This window comes from Puma concolor, chromosome A2, assembly GCF_028749965.1.
Source record: "Puma concolor isolate L17-30 chromosome A2, mPumCon1.1.hap2, whole genome shotgun sequence".
NCBI lineage: Eukaryota > Metazoa > Chordata > Mammalia > Carnivora > Felidae > Puma > Puma concolor.
Window position 1 is genome coordinate 76,844,601 of NC_141668.1, and position 20,173 is coordinate 76,864,773.

At 36.7% G+C, this 20,173-nt stretch overlaps 1 long non-coding RNA gene and 1 other non-coding gene across 3 annotated transcripts in view; both read left to right on the forward strand.

Annotated features, from left to right (window-relative positions):
• Positions 1 to 20,173, forward strand: part of LOC147583276 (uncharacterized) — a 417,756-nt gene that overhangs the window by 199,539 nt on the left and 198,044 nt on the right. The window lies entirely within an intron of this gene.
• Positions 6,108 to 6,211, forward strand: LOC112867151 (U6 spliceosomal RNA). The gene has a single exon (XR_003224192.1). It is a non-coding gene; the product is annotated as a U6 spliceosomal RNA (small nuclear RNA).

The window sequence follows — 20,173 nt, forward strand, 5'->3', positions numbered from 1 at the left end:
GATTTTATTTAAAATCGTTATCAAAAATTAGTTGTTTCCTTATCAGTTATCTACCTTTAACCCCCATTCATCTTTCTAATACTATGTTAGTCCCATGAATAGAGCTCATTGTACAATGTTGTCTGTACCTTTGCTATTTCAACAGGAGTCATAAATAATACTATCTAGTGACCAGTTGTTGGGAATAGAGGTGCCGACTTAGACTTGGTATGGATTCCTTGTGCTTAAGCCAATCTAAGACGTTGATTTGTGCTCTGACAATAACAAATGAACTTATGGAAATACTGGGGGGGTGTGCAATAGATACACCAAATGAATGGTCCAGGAATAATGCAGCACACTTTAAATTACAGACCATTTCAGAAATGATGATGAGGGAAAATATTTTACAGATATTTTTCCGGGGGATTCATTAGGGGTTTTAAGTGATCAGGAGTTTAGATTTATGTGCTACTGAGTCAGTACCAATAAATTATCCATCCATCCATCCATCCATAAGGGAGGAATAAAGTAAATGAATAATATGAAAAATATTGTAGGGAATGCAAAATCGTGCAAAGATATAATATGTCTCCAAGCCAACACAATTTGGTTTGATACATGATCCTTTTATTTTACAGTTTTAAAATGCATCTCACAGGCAAAACCATTCTTTACTTCTCTCCTTGGGGAAATATGCAAAGACATGCAGTTCCACACAGGTCTGCCCCACTGGAAGGTTTTTATTTCAATGCTATCAACTTCTATTCTCTCCAATCATTTTTCTTTTATTCTCAGTATCCATTGTTTCCAGTAATTCACTTGAGCGATCTGAGCACCGCTGAGAGCAGCTGTGAGAAACCTCTCTGCCTGCCTACTTTGTTGAGAAAGGCTTTGTGTGAGGGAGGTTCTTTCTGAGTCTATAGACAATTAATAAATAAAGAGACTGAAATTAAATTATCATTATCTCAAAATCACACTGATAAGAAAATACAGTTCTATTTTTTGCTGTACAGAGACGATTTTAAATTGTATCTGCCAACATTGATCCCCACGACTTTGTGTGGTAATGGTGTTTACTCTTGTCCAAACTGGAGGAGCACAGATGGGTCATCAGGGCAAGATTCCTTCCATACTAACCACCTACCTTCTCCTTGGCCAGTATCCTGTGGTGACCTTACTTTAAATTTCTTCATCAAGGGTTGCTCTATCGTGTAGTAATATGGTAAATACAAGAAATGTGTGTAAGTTCATGGGGGAAAAAAAACCCACCAAGTTGTATGGTTCATTTGGTTGTCTAAGCAGTTACATCCGAAATGTATTAATGACATCTCTTCGATTGCTATTATCTTGATCATGATGGTTAGTATTATAATCCTATCATTGATGATAATATTTTATTACTTTTAAAGCTCTAAGTATATGAAATCACGGCTATAGATTTACTTAATCCAGTTATCCTAAATAAGTCAAATCTCTTTTTTTTTTTTTTTTTAATTTAATCAGGGTGAGGAGATCAGTCTGATCATTCATAAATAGGCAAACTAACCTATGCCTTGTCATTCTCTTGCTCTTGGAATACCATTCAGTTGGTTTCAGCTGACCAATGTCAAAATCATTGCAAAACATAGTGACCTAAGATCTTTTTTTCTTATCAGTTATGTGTGTAAATTATTTTAGACTAAACAGTAGGCCTCTGGTTTTGTGAGGTTGGAAGGGATTCTGTGTATTACGCAGTATATCACTTAACAGTTTGTGAGAATGGCTTTGTTTCATGGAAGTTGTCAAAGTACCTACTAGTCTAGGATTATTTTATATCCAGTAACTGCTTTAGCCAGTTGGATCAATAATTACTGATATCAAAATTGAAATCACTGATGTCATTACTGGTGTAATAATAATAATAACAGCTCTCTTTTTCTTTTTTAAAATGTTTTGTAACTAGAATGTGCTAGGCTGCAGGATAACTTCTTTTTTCAACACTATACTAATTCATTTGGGGAACTGGCTCTCTTAGACACCTTGCCTACAGATGGCTCTTTTAGAGAGTATATAACATGCAGTTCAGAGTGGTGAACACAGTGTGTCACAGAAATAATATTATAATGATTCATTCACATAACCAGAACTCTTAGAAACATCTTTTACACAGTTGTCCTTAGAGAGTATATGATATGCCAGGCTAACTTAAAAAAAAAAAAAAAGATCTTAATTATTTTAACAACTCTGCAAGTTGATAGAATTATTACCATTGTGTTGATGAGCAAATTGAGACACAGGAAGGTTAAATATCTCAGAGAAAACCAATCTTACTTCCACTCCTGGAAATATTGGCTTTTTCACCTTCCCACTAAAAATAACTAGAAACCCTGGGTGTTATATATCAAACAATATAAGAAGTCTTTGTATGGTGGAGAGAAGAAGGAAGAGCCAAGAACCACCATGGTGGTGAGTGTCCTGAATTTTTTGTTGGCTGATACATCCAGATAGCAATGAAGATGTAGGCAACTGGTAAATGCCAACAGGCACAGACAAAAATTGCCCAAATAAAAACCTGTGTTTGCAAGTCAGAGGACCAAGAAAGGGGCAGCCTACAAGTTAGAAAAATTTTACACAATAGCTAATCTACTACATTTGAACACCACAGGAAAAACAAAATGAAACAAACAAAAAGCATGGCCCTCCTCCGCTCATGCTAGTAAAGGCCTATTTGAGAAGCCTAGATCTCAACCTTTGTCCGGCTGTAATGGAGTGCTTCCACTTTCACACTAAGGTTAGTGTCAGAGAATGCTGACTGGTGAGACAGACTTTCATATCCATGTGGTAACAAAGAGACAGCCTTTCTCTTACCATGGGGGTGGTGTGAGAGAAGGCCCAGTGGAGAGTCAGGACTAATACCACCACACTGCAATAATAAGGCCCTGTGGTGACAGTGAAGGCCGTATGGGGAACAGTTGATGAGGCCTTTCTATCTGTTCCAGCCAGGGAGGTTGGTGGACACCCTGTGGGAGCTAGAATTCTTATTCCCACCCAATAGTAATGAGGAATCCTCCCCCTGACTGTCAACAGAGGCCAAATGGGGAATCCAGACTTCTACTCCCTTGGGCAGTAATGAAGTGGTAACCCATATATCCTACCATGATTTCTACAAAGTTGTATCTTCCACATTTTTTGGCTTTTAAATTTAGGAGTTACAGGATGGTGTGTACCATATACTTGAAACAATGCTGTCTAAATCAGGGTATGGTTACCCTGGGGTATGTATGAAATGATTTATTGGGATGTCAAATTAAAATATTAGAGCTTCTATTAATACTTGGTTATCTCATCCTTTTAAATGACTTTATATTTAAATTAAATATGATATTTATAATAGTACATGTATATCATTAATATATAAAAACACATACACTGGGGATGTACGCTCAGGGTTTTTTTGAGTGTTTTTTTGTTTTGTTTTTTTTTACTGATTGGATACATCATATCTGGGGAAAAGCATTTTAAACAATATTTAAAATGTTTTCTGACCTGAGGATTGAACCCTGTAAAAATGGGTTGATGTCTTGAGAACAGGTACTCAGAAGAGTGGTCAAAAGGAAGATTTGGGAGGTTCGGGAGATAAATGTTTTTGTGTTTGATTACTCTGACTGGATATAGGGACATACCTAGATAATCATATACTTTCCCCTATATAATGTCATAGTTCCAACAGACTTTAAAATATAATTACTTTAAGCCCTCAGGTAGAGAAGAACAACACAGGCATGTTGAGAATTTGCCTATCCGAGGTTAAGTCAGGCAGGTTGAGGTGTTAGGGAGCAGGATTGGACAGGGTTTGCTGTAGTCTCTAAAGTAGACATCTAACAGGATATGATATACCATATAATAGCGCTTCTAAAACTCTGGCAGTTTGATTGATTCAATCAATACATAATATCTCTGAGCCTGGAGGGAATCACACTTGAATGAAATTTAATCAGTGCTATTAACTCATCCAAAGAAGGAATGGCTCTGATGGAGAAAAGTGGAAAGCCTAGAAAATTGAGACTGAGAATGTGAAGATCTGCTTGATTTTTTAGTAACTGCTCCATTAAGGGAGATTCTAGATTTGGGAGATAAAGACACACTTGTTAGTTTAGCTTTATTAAAAACTGAATGTATGAAACACTACCACTACCCTACTTCCTTGGATCTTCCATTTCATACTTACCAAGCAACTTTGTGCTGAAAAAATATGGGTTCTTAAATATCTTGCTAACTAACAGCTCAAAATAGTTGATTACTACTGTGTGTCAGACACCGTTCTGGGTGCTTTATATGTATTAGTTCAATTAATTTTTATAATAGCACTCTGGAGTGGAAACTGTTATTGGCCCCATTGTACAAATAAAGGAACTTGGTTCCACAGAGGCTAAGAAACATGCTCAATTGTTAAATTGTTAGTAAGCGGCAGAGCTGGGATTCATTCCAGCGGCAGAGCTGGAATGGTCAGAACTTCAAGTCTGAGTTCTTAATCATTCTGAAACATGGACTTGTTGAATCTGGAACAAGGGAAGCCTTGGAAAGGAATGTAGGTACTTAACTACTGAAATAATGTGACTGCTGTGGTAAATTAATGAATGGTCATTGAGCTGTTTGATCAGAAGTACATAGATCAGTCTTATGTAAAGTCAGTTAGCAGGGCTTCATCGTGGAGAGACTGCACTCTGTAGTTTACTAAGGACTCCTGGTTTTTGGACTCCAAGGGAATTACCAGTATAAGCCTCTGGTGAGTTAATCACCAGGATCATCCCTTCAGCAATCCAGCCTCTCCACTAGGGAGCTTCATTAAAAATTCTGATGCAGGGCACCCGGGTGGCTTACTCAGTTGTGTGTCCAACTCTTGACTCTTGGTTTCTGCTCAGGTCATGATCTCACGGTTGTGGAATCAAGCCCTACAACTGTGCTGTGTGCTGCTAGCACATGCTCTCGATTAAAATAAGTAAATAAACTTAAAAAAAAATGCTGATGCAAGTGTGTCCTATAAGTATGGCTTCTATAGGAGATAATTTGGGATTTTTCAAAGACTTCAGTGCAGTCTTCTTTTATGTGAACTCCTATGTCTCCTCGTTCATTGTGACTTCTCCAATCTGATTTACTGTTTCTGAGAACTCTTTATCTCCTAAATTGATAAAGTTATTCATAGAGTAATATTGTAAAGAACAGCTGTAGGGTTTTTTTTGTTGTTGTTGTTGTTATGCTTTGTCCATTTGTAGGATTCAAAAATATTTTGAAAAGTAGATTATTTAGTAAACTCCCAGTTGTGTTGGGCCAGTTCTTCTTTCTAGGAAATGACTCCTGAGAGTTGGCTTGTGTCAATTCTTACAAGGCAGAAACATCTGTTAAACTATTTTCTTCTTGGCATTTACAAAAATAGCTTTAAAGTTGTCTTTATTGTAGTTTTAAAAGTAGCATATTTTCATTTTAGTCTCTTCTTTCTCCAAAACTGCTGTCAGGCGATCCAGCACCAGGGACTAAAGCCGTGCTTTTTGTAGCTCTCTGGGCTTCCTTCTGTCTGAGATGATCATCTGAGGGCCTGGGCTCATCCATAGGCACATCTATTAAAACAACTAAATCTAACTAATCGGGGCTGAAACCTCACTAGTTTCCCTCACTTCCATGTAGCCCTCCATGTATCCTCTTTAACACTTACCTAGAAAGTTCTCACATTGAACACAGCTCAGTCCGGCAAGCTTTCCTTGATACTTGCTCCTGTCTATGTATTTTTAATAATTTCTTTCATAACTATTCTGGTAATTGACATTGGCCTTCCTATACTGCCTTATCATTGAGACCAAGAAAGCTGCTCTCCTAGTTCTGGCTACTTCCACTAATTGCTTTTGGGCGCCAAAGTGACTGCTTTTCTGTCGTATTATTAAAGGATTAATTTCCCACTGCCTTCCTGTACCCAACACAGTTGACACAGTGGGATTTTTTCTTTTTTTAAAGAGTGAAGGGGAAAAATACATTCATACCTAAAAGTTTCTAATTCTAAAAAAAAATAGTGAAGAAAAGAAGGAAGATGGAGGGAAGAAGAAATCAATCAGTTGATATCAGAAATTAAACTGTTTTCCAAATGATGCTGTCTTGTGCTCACTTTGGCAGTACGTATACTAAAATTGGAACGATACAGAGATTAGCATAGCCCCCGTGCAAGGATGACCTATAAGTTTAGGAAGCGTTTCAAATGTTTCTCTCTCTTCTCTATATAATATATTGAAAGGCTAGTTACTATTTCCTATCAAGGAGAATAGAAATAATTAAATTAATAATATTCTGTTTCGTTTTCGAATTGATTTTTATTGATGGATAATTATAAGATGTAATATATTGATAATAATAGAGTGGTTCTGGAGGTATTGACCATATCTGTACTAATGTGACAAAGAAATAAAATATAATCATAGAGACTAAAACATTTATGTAGAGACAACAGGGGCTTAAATTAGTGGTGGCATCTTAGTTGAAATAAATGGCAAGCCTCAATGTTAGAAGGTTCGCCTGACCGTAATTTATGAATTTGTTGTTTGGTTCCTTTTGTTGCATCATGATTTTATACGAAATTGCAGATAGAAAGGTAGAGTAATATGGTCTTATAGTATCACTTTTTTTGTCCAGAAGCTGGAGGCAATTTTAGGATAATAAAAACTTCATCTTTATACTTCAAGTGGGCAAGATGAGGATGGGTAGAATTTTTTTTTTTCTTTTTCTAGAAATGAGTAAAGTAGAACTACTCTGTGGGTTTCCAAAGTCTGAATACCACTGTTGGAAATTTCTATTCTTTAAAACATAATTTTCATTATTAAAAATTGCTATGATTTGAAAGCCCAAGTGTGGCAAAAAAGAATATAGTTGGTGACAGAAAATTTATTAAGGCATGTATGATGGCAAATGTGTAGAAGACAGGTTTATAGGAACTGAGAGAGTTAAAGGTCAGGTTGCTGAAGAGTCCTCTACATTCATTCTTCAGCTATTGGATTCATTGCAACATAAAATAAGTCTTCAAAATTTGCTCCCTTCCTTGTACCCTGTTGACCTTCCAGGGACTTCTAAAGTGATGTTAAATCCAGATCTACCTTCTCAGGGCAACAGTCTCATCCAGAAATTGGCTTTCTCCCATTTGTTCTCTAAAGAGCAAAAATCCTTATTTATTTTAAATGCAGCTGTTAAGGGCTACTGGTCCCATTGTAAATTTTCTGGTAAATTTATGTGGAGTCTATTTCATAGAGATCCATGTTGTCTTACGAGGAACACGTTTCTAACACAAATGATTCACTATCTAGTGCTGAAATGTCAGACATCTGTTGCAGATTGATGGGAAAACTTGGGAATGTGAGAGCTTTGGGCATTTTAAATCAAACAAATAACCTCCTGGGACTTACTTTAGGCATGCTTCCTAAACTGACCATCTGAAACTGTATACTGGTTGTAGAAAATGATACTGAGCTGAATCATATTCAGGACTGTGGAAAGTTATCACATTAATAATTCAAAGTGAATCATGCCTCCTGTTACTTACGTCCCTATATAGTCTTCTTCTGTGGTCACTATGGGCTTGCTCATGTGTCTTGATTTGGCCAGTGGTTGGTCAACAATTAGGAATACAAATATGAATGTGTGCTTGCACATGGGGTTTCTCTCTTGAATCCCAGGTTGCCCAAGACAGTCTGCTTTATAAGCCAGGTAGAGGAAAACCAAGGCACTCTGTTCATTACCACCAGCCAATTGCCAGCATGTGGCCCTATGGGGTCAACCAGCCTCCAGCTGACTTGCCAACTGATTGCATCTGCATGAATAAGTCAAATCAACATTGCATGAAGGAAAGACAACCTTCTCCAGTTGAGTTTTGCCTAAATTACCTGTCCAAACATTTGTAAAAAGATAAATCGTTCTTGCTTTAAACCAGTAAGTTACGGAGTGGTTTGTTTCTCAGCTCTTAGATAACCAATATTTATCTGCTAGAAACTGCATTGGCAATTTACCCCAAACTGGGTAACTTCTTCTCATTATCCATAGAAAGATGGGTAAATTACATTCTCTGAGAATCAGTTGGCTAATAAAAAAAAAAAAAAAAAGTAATAATATTAGTATCTTTATGTGTGTGTGTGTGTATGTGTATATATGTATGTGTGTATATGTGTGTGTGTATATATGTGTATATATATATCTGTCTATCTATATATATATATTAAATTATAGGGATCATTTAGTTCATTCCTTTTCCAGCTGCAGAGACAGATATTTGTGGGATTAAATGGCTTACTCAAAGTCACAAAAAAATACTAGTTGGTAGAAATTGAATTAGCTTTCTTTTACATAAGTAATAAACACTTAAGTCTTAAATGATATGTGATAAGAGGATGGTCATTTGCATTAAAAAAAAAAAGCAGAAACATAAAATACCCAGGATTGAACCTGACACAAAGGAACAAGACTAATAACAGGATTTACTGGAGGATGTAAAAGAAGACTGGAATAAGCAGCCAGGCCTGCCAGTTTCCTCAAAAGATGTGATACTGTTCAGATGGCAATTATTTCCAAACCCATACACTGAACTTCAATAAACACTCTACATTTTTGTTGTTGCTAGAACCCAAAACGTTGATGCTGCAGTTCATCTGAAAGAATAATGAATGCAAAAGGCCAAGAACTACACTTAGAAAATAGAACAAGAAATTTATGAAAAATGTACAAACATTGGAAAAATAAGCTAGGAAACTATTGTAATTGAGGTAGTACAGTTCTGGCATCCTTACCCTTAGATAACATTCCTGCTTTCTATTCTATTGTGGAAAAATAGAAACAATTAGAAAAGAATTTCCATTTGTTTTTTGAACTACATTTGTCAACCTGTCTACATCTGTATCTAGATTCTTTGTCTCTTCTTCTATCACCACGAATAAACAGTTCATCCAGTTGGTATCCAATACAAACCCCTTTATTTTATAGTGGCTCCTCTCTCCTTTAGCCTGTTAGACTTTGCTTTAACAAGAGTCTCTTCTCTTGCAGTATCAACATTTCCTGCTCCACTGGATTATCTACCAGTACACTACAGTGCTGTTATTTCTTGGTTTAAAAAAAGGGAGGAAAAAGGTCTACCTTGACCCCTTATTCTCTTCCAGGTTTTACTCTGTTTTTCTTTCAGCAAAACACCTCTTAAATTTCTGTAATCACTCATTTCACTTTTCTTCTCATTCTCTCTGGAAATCATTGCAGTCTTTGGTGTGCGCCACTTTAGCGAAATCCCTCTTGTCAAATGCATGTGGGACTTCTGTTGGGAAAGATGGTGTTCAATACTAGGGCTTCAGTTTACTCAGTTTGTCAGCAACCTTTCCCACTGATGATCACTCCTACCTTGTCAAAACATTTTCTTCATCTAGATTTTAGGAAACCATGTTATCTTCATGACCTGCATATAGTCTCATGGCTTTAAACAATAAGTATGCATTCATGAATTTCAAAGCATACCTCCAGACCAGACACCTCATCCAAACTTGACACTCATCCATCCAGTTGTTCAGTGTATATACTCCATTGGATGTCTAATAGACATCTCCAGCTTAACAAGCTCAAACCGAAGCTCTTGAATTGTGACAACCAAAACTTACTCATTTCATAGCCCCCTCCGTCTAAACAAATGGCAACTACATTCTTCAGGTTGAATAGACCCAACATGATAATGATATCCTCCATCGTCTTTATTCTTCATATCTGCAAATGCTATTCACTCATATTTGCAAATGCTTATAAAAACTCCTCTGTCACTATCATCCTCATTCAAATCATCATTTTTTCTCTCCTGGATTATTGCAATAACCCATAACTTGTCTTTCTTCTTAAGCCTTCCACACAGGCAAATTATACCCCAAACTGAACTAAAATATCCACACTAAAGGAGTCATCTTACAATCAATATGGCTTATGTCCTTTTTCTTGACGAAGTAGAAGCAGATGTGGGTTCAAATTCACATTCTACCATTTACAGATTGAGTACATTATGAACATTTTTAGCCATTGCTCTTTCTTTTAAGAAATGTGTATGTAATTTGTTCTCTCTACTCCACAGAGATTTAAAGGGCATTAAACAAATACAAAAACACATCTGTGCATGTGAAATTGGTAAAATGTTACCCAAATATAAAATGATGACAAGGGGCGCCTGGGTGGCTCAGTCGGTTAAGCGTCCGACTTCGGCTCAGGTCATGATCTCGCGGTTCGTGAGTTCAAGCCCCGCATTGGGGCTCTGTGCGGACAGCTCAGAGCCTGGAGCCTGTTTCAGATTCTGTGTCTCCCTCTCTCTCTCTCTGACCCTCCCCCATTCATGCTCTGTCTCTCTCTGTCTCAAAAATAAATAAACGTTAAAAAAAATTTTAAAAAAATAAAATGATAACAAATAGTATAATTATTATGACAAGCAAATACATGAGTCTACACTGTATAATATTTCAAGTGTCATAAAATATTAATAACTTCAGATTAATATAAACCATAATAACCACTTCATATAATGTACTACGCAAAATGGGGAAGGGGAGAAGAGTATAGCCCAGCCACTTGAGATGGACTTGTAAAGATTTATTAAGCCCAGGGAACAATCTGCTGTCTAGCAAATTGGCATTTGAGGGGTGTCACAAATAATAATGTACTATACTTTACAGTGCACAGGTGTCCAAAGGCTATTACAATCCAAGCATTGCACTAAAATTGTATGAAAGTAATAACATGGTTGCTATGAGAAGGGTACTCAGTAAAGAACTTTTTTTGTTTTGTTTTGTTTTGTTTTGTTTTTTTGTTTTTGTTTTTTTTTATTTATATATGAAATTTATTGTCAAATTGGTTTCCATACAACACCCAGTGCTCATCCCAAAAGGTGCCCTCCTCAATACCCATCACCCACCCTCTCCTTCCTCCCACCCCCCATCAACCCTTAGTTTGTTCTCAGTTCTCAACAGTCTCTTATGCTTTGGCTCTCTCCCACTCTAACCTCTTTTTTTTTTTTTTTCTTCCCCTCCCCCATGGGTTCCTGTTAAGTTTCTCAGGATCCACATAAGAGTGAAACCATATGGTATCTGTCTTTCTCTGTATGGCTTATTTCACTTAGCATCACACTCCAGTTCCATCCACGTTGCTACAAAAGGCCATATTTCATTTTTTCTCATTGCCACGTAGTATTCCATTGTGTATATAAACCACAATTTCTTTATCCATTCATCAGTTGATGGACATTTAGGCTCTGGAAAGAGCTTTTTAAAAAACCTATTTAGTACAATCACTGCTGCCTTTTGTCCAATAAAACTATAGCTCAAGAAAAAAAAAATAAAACCTGGAGAAATTAAATCCTCTGTTCCCAGTTCAGCCACTACCTCTTTAAGTAATAACAACAGGATAAAATAATTATACATCAGAAGGGTGTCTGAAACTCTAGGCTTGTTAGCTTCAACCCACATACAAGGGATTGTTGAAAGCTGACTGAGGGCCTGGAAAGTATGGGACCTCCCCATGTCAGCCTACTTCTTGAATGAATTAAATGAATCCTTTACAGTAAGAATTTGGTATGAAATATTTTTTGGTGTACTTAGTTTGGAATATTGTATATGTCTCTAGCAAAGGCTTGGGACCTTTGATGCATGCGTTTTGTTGACCGTGTCCTTGTGTCAGTTCTAGACTGAAATTTTCATTATGTTCAACTGATTATTTAGTTAAAACTTCCCACAAACATGGGTTGAATTCTGAATACAAAGGAAATACTAAAGCTCAAATGCTTTTTCTGTGCTATACTCTTAAATCCAGGATTATACTTTCTATCTTATGAAAGATTGGAGTTTTAAAATGTTACTCAGATACTGAGATACATCGTTTTCTTTATGGGCAGAAGTTGAGTCCATGTACAATAAAGATTATAAAAGGTTGTCATAATTATAATTGCCATTCTTATAAACCATTTTAGTCTTTTTCTTTTTTTTTCTTTTCTTTTCTTTTCTTTTTTTTTTTTTTTTTTTTTTTGTTTGTTTCTTTAACCGATTTCCCTATTTGGTAGGAATTAAGCTAGGTATTAGAGCCACAAGGTTGAGCAGGAAAGATGTGGTCCTTGATATGTTCTTACTATATAATGTTCAGATATACAGGCTCTTAGTTTCTGACATCTCCAGACTCTATTTCCCTCCCCTTGTTCTTTTAGATCCTCTTCTTTCTTCGCATGAACTTTTGAGGTCCTGCTCCATTTGAATTCTGTTTCAAGCTCACACACTTTCATGTGGGGATTGAGTCTAGAGCGGTTTTCAGGCTGTCAGTTGTGAAAATTTGCAGCATCCTGATGGCTCCAGCCCCTTTCATCATTTCAGTGGGCCCCTTGCAGTTACTCTGGAATAGGAGTTTGAGCTAAGGTCCTCACACCAACTCATCCTTTGCTTGGAGTGTCTCCTGGCTGTTGGAGGTCTTCTTGTTCCCACCTCACTCCCTTTTGCCTCGTTCTGCATAGCTGCTGATACCACACACGTCTTTTAGGTGCCTTGGTTTATCCACACCTGCTAATATTTGGGGCGAGGCGGTTACAGATACATTTTCACCTCTTTTCCTTATTGATACCTGCTGTGAGCTTTGGTTTTTTCCTCTTCTAGTTGGTCTTTCTCTTATTTATGGGGGTTACAGGGAGATTAAAAAACTCTGCCACCACTGACATCCTCCCAGAATTCAAAACATGTAGTTTTGAACTTGTCTGGACAAGTAGAGAATCTCTGGGGATGGAATAAAGCTAAGATTTATACACACGCCAGAAGTTATAACAGCACAGCTGGTCTGCACACAGAACTGGAAACTGTGAATCAGGCAGTTGTTTATCAATATCCGAATGTTTTTATTCTTGGAAAGCTTTCTCTCAGGCTGTTAAATCTATACTCCACTAGCATTCTATGAATATGTACATATACATATAGACTGCAGACAAAAAAGTGTACACATAATATTTTGAAAATGGGAGCCAAACGGGGATGTTACATTACCACCTGTGTCTAATTAAATATTTGTGGTAATTTAATGTAATTAAAAATTAAACAACCATTTGGTACAGAGTAATATATCATATTTCCTCCATCAGTTATGTGTTTCAATATGCTCTGTGGTTGATTGTTTTAACTTGGACTTGGTGTTAATAGCTTCTACTGTTGGTTGAATTTTACATTTAACATAACCTCTGCTTGCATCTCTCTGTTCCACCTTGCATCCAGTTAATTCTTTCTTATTGTGAGATCTTAGCTAGAATGACATTTCCTTAAAAAGCTTTTCCTGACCACTCCACACCCTGACACCATTTACAATCTGTTTCTTCTTTTATTCTTTGTGACAATAATTGGGGTCCCCCCCACTCCCTTTGGTAGCACCTAGGAAGGATCAATGCTTGAATAAACAGCCAAACAGTCTCCTTCTGATCTGTATACTCTGTTTTTTTTTTAATTGTGTGATTTGAGGAATGAGGTAGAGTCAAAACCTTTCCTAAAGATTTTAAGTGTCACATAACACAGAGCTTCCACTATTTCTCGAATGTCTGATGCTCTGAAATATGTGACTTAGTTGATAATTATGTTGTTGGAGTAGGAATCACCATCCCTAGATTCTCTTGTGAAGGCACAGCTAGAACAGTGTCATGTAACTGGTGTTGGTGGTGGTCTTCTTCTTTTGTCTGCACGATTACTCTTCTACAGTACTAGGAACCACACTTCTAAATTGTTATATTTACATAACTTGACCACTCTTGCCTTAGGGTTAGACAACTAAACTAAATTGGCACTAAACCAAATTGCCTTAGGGTTAGACAACTAAACCAAATCAGAATTTCTTTGCAGGGACATAAAAACCAGAATCTAGGGGCATGTGGGTGACTCAATTGGTTAAGCGTCCGACTTCAGCTCAGGTCATTATTTCATGGTTCATGGGTTGCAGCCCTGCATCGGGCTCTGTGCTGAGAGCTCAGATCCTGGAGCCTGCTTCGGATTCTGTTTCCCTCTGTCTCTGCCCCTCCCCCACTCATGCTCTGTCTCTCTCTTTCAAGCATAAATAAATATTAAAAAACATCAGGATTGAACATAGCTGTTCTTTTCAACAGAGGATCTGTAAACCTCAGAGATATGGTCAGCCGTGTCCTACCATGTGAACTTTTCATAAAGTAAAGTGGTATTCTGTGAGCTAGAATGATGATGCAGTCTGGTGGACATGAGAGATGGGGAGGTGTTGTGTTTGTATTTGTGGCCCTGGCTGTAGTTTATTTCCGAAGTCTGACTGGATCTACGTCTTTCAGCTCTCTAAGGAATTTTTGTGTTCTAAAATTACTTTTTCTTTTAGTACAATCCCGTTGAGTGGGTTTTTGTTAGTCATAATCTGCAGAGACCTAATAAAAATACTAATTATTAGCTATTGAATAAGCATATGACACAACATTTAAGAGTTATAAATTCCTATTGCTTTCAGTTGAGGAAATGAGCAGTCACTGTGACAAGAGAAGGTTCATTCTCCATACTATAGCACTTGATTGTGTTAAATAGGGTGTGCAGAACTATTCAGGATTTGTTGTTCACTTGGCAATTGATATCTGAAGTGAACTTGAGATTCATCTAAGCCATTTAACCGTGTCTTCAGCATCTTCCGGATGTGTCATCCTTCTTAAGTAGAGCTCAGCAAACTTCCTTAATAACAGTTACAGAGCTCATGTGAAGCAGTGACATGAATATAACCTAGACTGTCTGAGACCCAACTGTAAATAATTAATGCTCTCGTTTAATATCCTCCTGGCCTATCATGGCACCACTAAGAGATGGGGGTATGAGGAAAACACTGGGTCTAGCTATCAAATTGTTATCTCTGCCTCGGGCGTGGAAACCATCTGGGGCAGGAGATAAACCTAACTCTCTATGCATCTTCAAGGAGCTCTTTTGCTCCTGCTGTTATCACAGAAACTCCCTGTGGATGCTTTCTCAAGCCCCAGCCACTGATAGAATGTTTGAACCTAACTCAGTTATTGATTCTGTGATCCAATACCTCCAAAGGTTGATTTTCATACTACATGCTTGAAACATGCTGAATCAGAGTCAAAGACAGGAAAATTTGTTAAATTGTAGTTTATAAAACGAAAGAATAATTTTCCCTACCGGTTAGCTCTTCGTTAGCTCTGGTTAGAATCAGAGAGAGACAAATACAAAGTTTAGGGCCTTGGCAGGTAGCAGCTACACAGGTAAGTCAGAGCAGACCAACAATATGGTAACTGATTTTCCTCTCTGACTACCAAAAATAGATTGAGGAAGAGGTGCCAAACTAACAGATGTTTTCAGTGTAACTTGGACCCTTCTGCCGATCCAGAATAAATCTCAGCTTCCCGGGATTTATCTTCTACTGTTCATTTGAATTGCTGGAGAATAAAAGCCATACCTTCTTTTAATTTTTTTTGTGAGGTTTTGCTATTATGACATCAATAAAATTAAGGAAATGAAGTGAAAATAAGGAAAGTACTCAGGTTTATAAACTTATTGATAAACTAATTGTAAACAACTAATCAATATGTAAATCAGGAGCACGCCATAGTAATCTGTATCAGGGCATTTGAATTAAGTGACTAGAAAATTCCAAATTAACTTTTTCCAACAATTTCTGATATTTCAGGTATTTTTTTGTATGTCCATATGTATGAACAGTCAAATATCTTCATACTATTATGTTATTGTTTCCATTCATTTTCATATTTTAGATTGTATGCCTCCCTTGTTATGTTTAGAGCCATTAGGCATGAAACCTACATGGTTAAAACTGTAATTGCTAAGTTGTTAAGTGTTGTCCATAATTGCTATTACCATGCCTAATGACACCATAGAAACAATGATAATCATAAAAAAAAGAGAAAATTGGACATTTTAAACAGAATAGTGTAGATTAAAACAGGACTAACAGACCTCATGTGGAAAGCCTATATTTAAGTAAGAAATATCCTTTTTTCTTGGACTGAGATTTCCCTTCAAAGGCATTATTTGTTTGTGACTCTCGGTATACACTCAGTGTCTCTACATCATGGCATTCAGATTGCTGGAACAGAGAAAGTTTGTCATAATGAAATGTCATTTCTTCCTAAAAGTCTTGGACATTTAAATCTGTAGAAGTAATGAAGCTGATATCATCAAACTATCCCCTACTCTTTAAAATTAAATATTTTTATTGATTTTTGCAAATGTATGCCAAAGTCAGCATTTTATCATAATTTCTTATGGATTTTTTTCTTTCCATGGAAATCTATTAACTCGAAGTCTAAACTTTAAGTGTTTTTTTTGTTTGTTTGTTTTATTTTGTTTGTTTGTTTTTTTACTTTGCTGAAATTTGTGTTATAATGTTAGATTTCTTGCCAGGCAATAATTTTAATCCCTTTTAAGTACATTGTTACTCTTTTTTATTTTGGTGCCAGTTGTTAGAGCAAGATGAGAATTATCATGGCATGTGCAGAATTAGAAAGTATTTTTAGGGATCTCTGTTCAGGGTAGGAGGCAGACATCAACAAGGTAACTGCTATTTCAGATGCAGAAGGAAGTTACTTATCAATTCTGTTTCACCAGCTCTAGCAGCTATGGACCACATGAGTAAGGAGAGAGAAACTCTCCTGAGCTTCTGTTTGTCCATGTGGAAAACATGGAAAATAAAGAGCCCTGGGAACCCTATCACTCAAACAATGTAAGGGGAAAATAGAATAATTTATATAGGAGTGCCTGGGTGGCTCAATTGGTTAAACATCCTGCTTTTTGGCTCAGGTCATGATCTCATGGTTCATGAGATCTAGCCCTGAGTCTGACTCTGTGCTGACAGTGTGGAGCCTGCTTGAGATTCTCTATCTCTCTCTCTCTCTCTCTCTCTCTCTCTCTCTCTCTGCCCCTTCCTTGCTTGCATGGCCTCCCTCTCTCTCTCTCAAAATAGATAAACTTAAAGAATAATTTATATAAAGGAGCTTTATAAATTGTCAAAAGCTGACCAAAGGTCAGAGGCTGTCAACTTCCCTGTGAATCTGGTAAATGTTTTTGTTTCTTTGACCTACATAGGTAGATCAGGGTCTGAGTCCTCCAGGGACGTTCTCAAGCTCCATGTAAGAAACTCTGTCTCTGATTTCCTGGGAACGTAGGAGTAGTAAACATGGTTCACTGAATGTCTTTTGGGCACCCAAAGAAAAAAAAAGCTTAGAGATACGAGCCTTAAATACAACAAATCCTTTACATTACAAATCCTTTATATTTTGTTTTTATACTTAATGAATTTTGGGGTTATTGGGAATTATATGGAGGTAATTTTTATTTCTTGACTAAAGATAAAATAATAAGAAAACAGCATTTCTCATGGAAAAGGGGAAATAAAAAGTCTTGTCTTTTCATTTTTTTATCCATTCAAGTCTCTGAATTTCATATAGACATTCTAGAATTGAAACAAAAGCATGAGTACTGAAGTAGTTAAATATATGTGTGTTTAATCAAGTTTAAGCACAGCCACTAACACTGCCCATACATATGTGGGATTTCACTGTTCATATCTGCACATTAAGTATTTTGATGAGACACTGCTAATTTTATGAACTCTATATATGAAATGTAGAAGAAAAGGAGAAGATCTGATGTTATCCTAGAGATATGTTACTTGATTAGCAAAATTATTGACAAAAAATAACAGTATTTTGTTTATAATGGTACCTTCCCTCTACATTTCTAAATTATTATTTTTTCCCTTTGAGCCTAGCTTTTTTGATGACCTTCAAGCCTTTGGGGCTGTAATCAAATGAGAGGATTTATTTTTGAATGTTAAGAGTGAAGATGGTCATGAAAATAAAAGCTCTAATTATTATAAGGTTGAATATGGCATATTAGACTACAAAATATTAAATATAATTTATTAGCTAATAATTCAGTTCTAAGTGCTGCCTGTAGCTCATCACGTCTTTTAGGGCACTACGGGAAGGGGCTGTGCTGGGAGGCTATAAGTCAAGTGCATTTTGTCGTGGCTACTTTGTCACACACTGTATGATGCTCATGTATGAACCTGCTCCCCTCTCTCAAGACTGGCATGTTTCCTCTGATGTCTTTAGGTCAGACCTGCAGGGCACGGTTCAGGAGAAGAAATAGCCTGGACCTACTATACAGAACAGCTTATTCCATTTTTGTCTTGAGAGATGACTTCTAAGTCTTGCCGGATGATGGTATTCAAACTACTAGCAGAGGAGTCTCCCTCAGAAATGTTATTCCGGGAAGTCTGAGGTGGAATCAGACTGGTGGTATTTACTTGCAAGTCTCTCCGGGCACCAGCAGCTTCTCATCTATAAGAAAGGGACTGTGATAAGCTCAGCCTCATCAACTCTGATATTTAAATTTAGTCCAATATAGGCTCTGCAATTAAACATGTCTGAAGTAACAGATATAATTAGACAAGTGGAAAGTAACAGATACAAAGCAGGCCTTGCAGGCAGTGCTGAAAAATAAAAAGCAGTTACCCCCAAGAAGATAACAAAGCAATGTCTTTGGCTTTGTAAATGCTTCTGGAAATGACAAGCCCATTAAATCACCAGATTCACAGATTTTTCTGCAGAGTATATAGACTTGCTTCAATAGAGGATGTACTGACTATTACAGGAAATGCATTGAATCACAGGAAGAGTTTAAAATGAAAGATTCCCTGAAGGCTTTTGTGTTAGTGTGATATGACCATCTGGTAAAGGAAGTAAGTAGAATGATCAAGACTTATATGTAAATTTGTTAGACTCTGAGTCTCTTTGCTGTCCAAAAGTCCACTTTTCCTATTTCCATGTAAAGTGCTGGTAAATGCAGATATAATCTTAAAGAGATTTCTAAATGACACATTCTTAAACTCAATACTTGGAATAGACAGTAACACCTTGATTTGCAAGCACAATTTGTTCTGGAAACATGCTTCTAACCCAAAACGCTTGTCTATCAAAGTGAATTTCAAGAACCATTGGCTCATTTGTGATTATGTGATGTTCAGCACGTACTACTCCTATTGCAAGACATCGCTCCTTTATCACATTAAAATTTATTAGAAATGTTTGCTGGTCTTGTGGAACACTCGGAGAACACGTTACTCGCAATCCAGTTTCATTGTATTTTTGTGGAACACCTTTTATCTATGGCAATGAGGTTTTATTATTTCTCTTTCATCATGATTTAGTCCTAGACTGGTTTCTTCTGCACATCTATGGCACACGCAGGTTACTGCTTTCCCTTTGTTGTTCTCTCTTCTGAGTATGAGAGGAAAATCATTTAGTAAGCATGGATGAGATAGCAGTATTTCTGAGAGCTGAATGAGAGAAATATCAGAGTTTATAGAGCTTTCAACACAAATTCAGATTTTCTGTTTTTCTAAATCATCTCTGGTGGCACACCCAAGAGATCCTTCCTTAGAATTCTATATTTCTAGCTTCTTAGGTTGCTTGCTTGCTTGCTTGCTTATTTATTTATTTATTTAGCCTTCATTTTTGGGGACAGGAAAATACCACCACCAATGAAACCAAAAACTGCTTTTGCCTTCCTCACTAGTCAGGTAAATGATAAGAAAACATAACCTAAGGCTGACCTAGAGGTCATTTTCTGAATTAGCTCACGGAAGAGTCTGTATTTATGACCCAAACCCAACCACTGAATGAATCTCCATGTGTGTGTTGCAGAACTAAGCAGAAATTACTCTTCGTTGTCAGTAGAGCAGAAGCAGTAACATCCTTCTGAGTACAAAAGACGGAAACTCTCTTCATTTATTCTCCTGTGGTGCCACCCAATTTGAAATAATTAATTACCTAACTACCCATGTTATATGTGACTACCTGTATAGTATGTATACTTTTATAGGAAGAATAACTTTACCAAACATTCAGGAAAATATGGTACCTTGTTTACATTCTGGATGATGAATACCAGCAAAAGTTTTTTTCCTTTTGCGTGCTCTTTTTAGTACTGCCTACAAACATACATAGTTTTTTAAAGAACACATTTATTTTTATACTATTTGATACTTTGCTTTTTATTTTCAGCTTGACCTTAGATCATATGCATATTTTCTTCATTGCTACCTGCATTTCACACTATTTCTATGGCAGCATAATGGGACGTTTTATTTGTATGTAAATAAATCATTTCTGGCT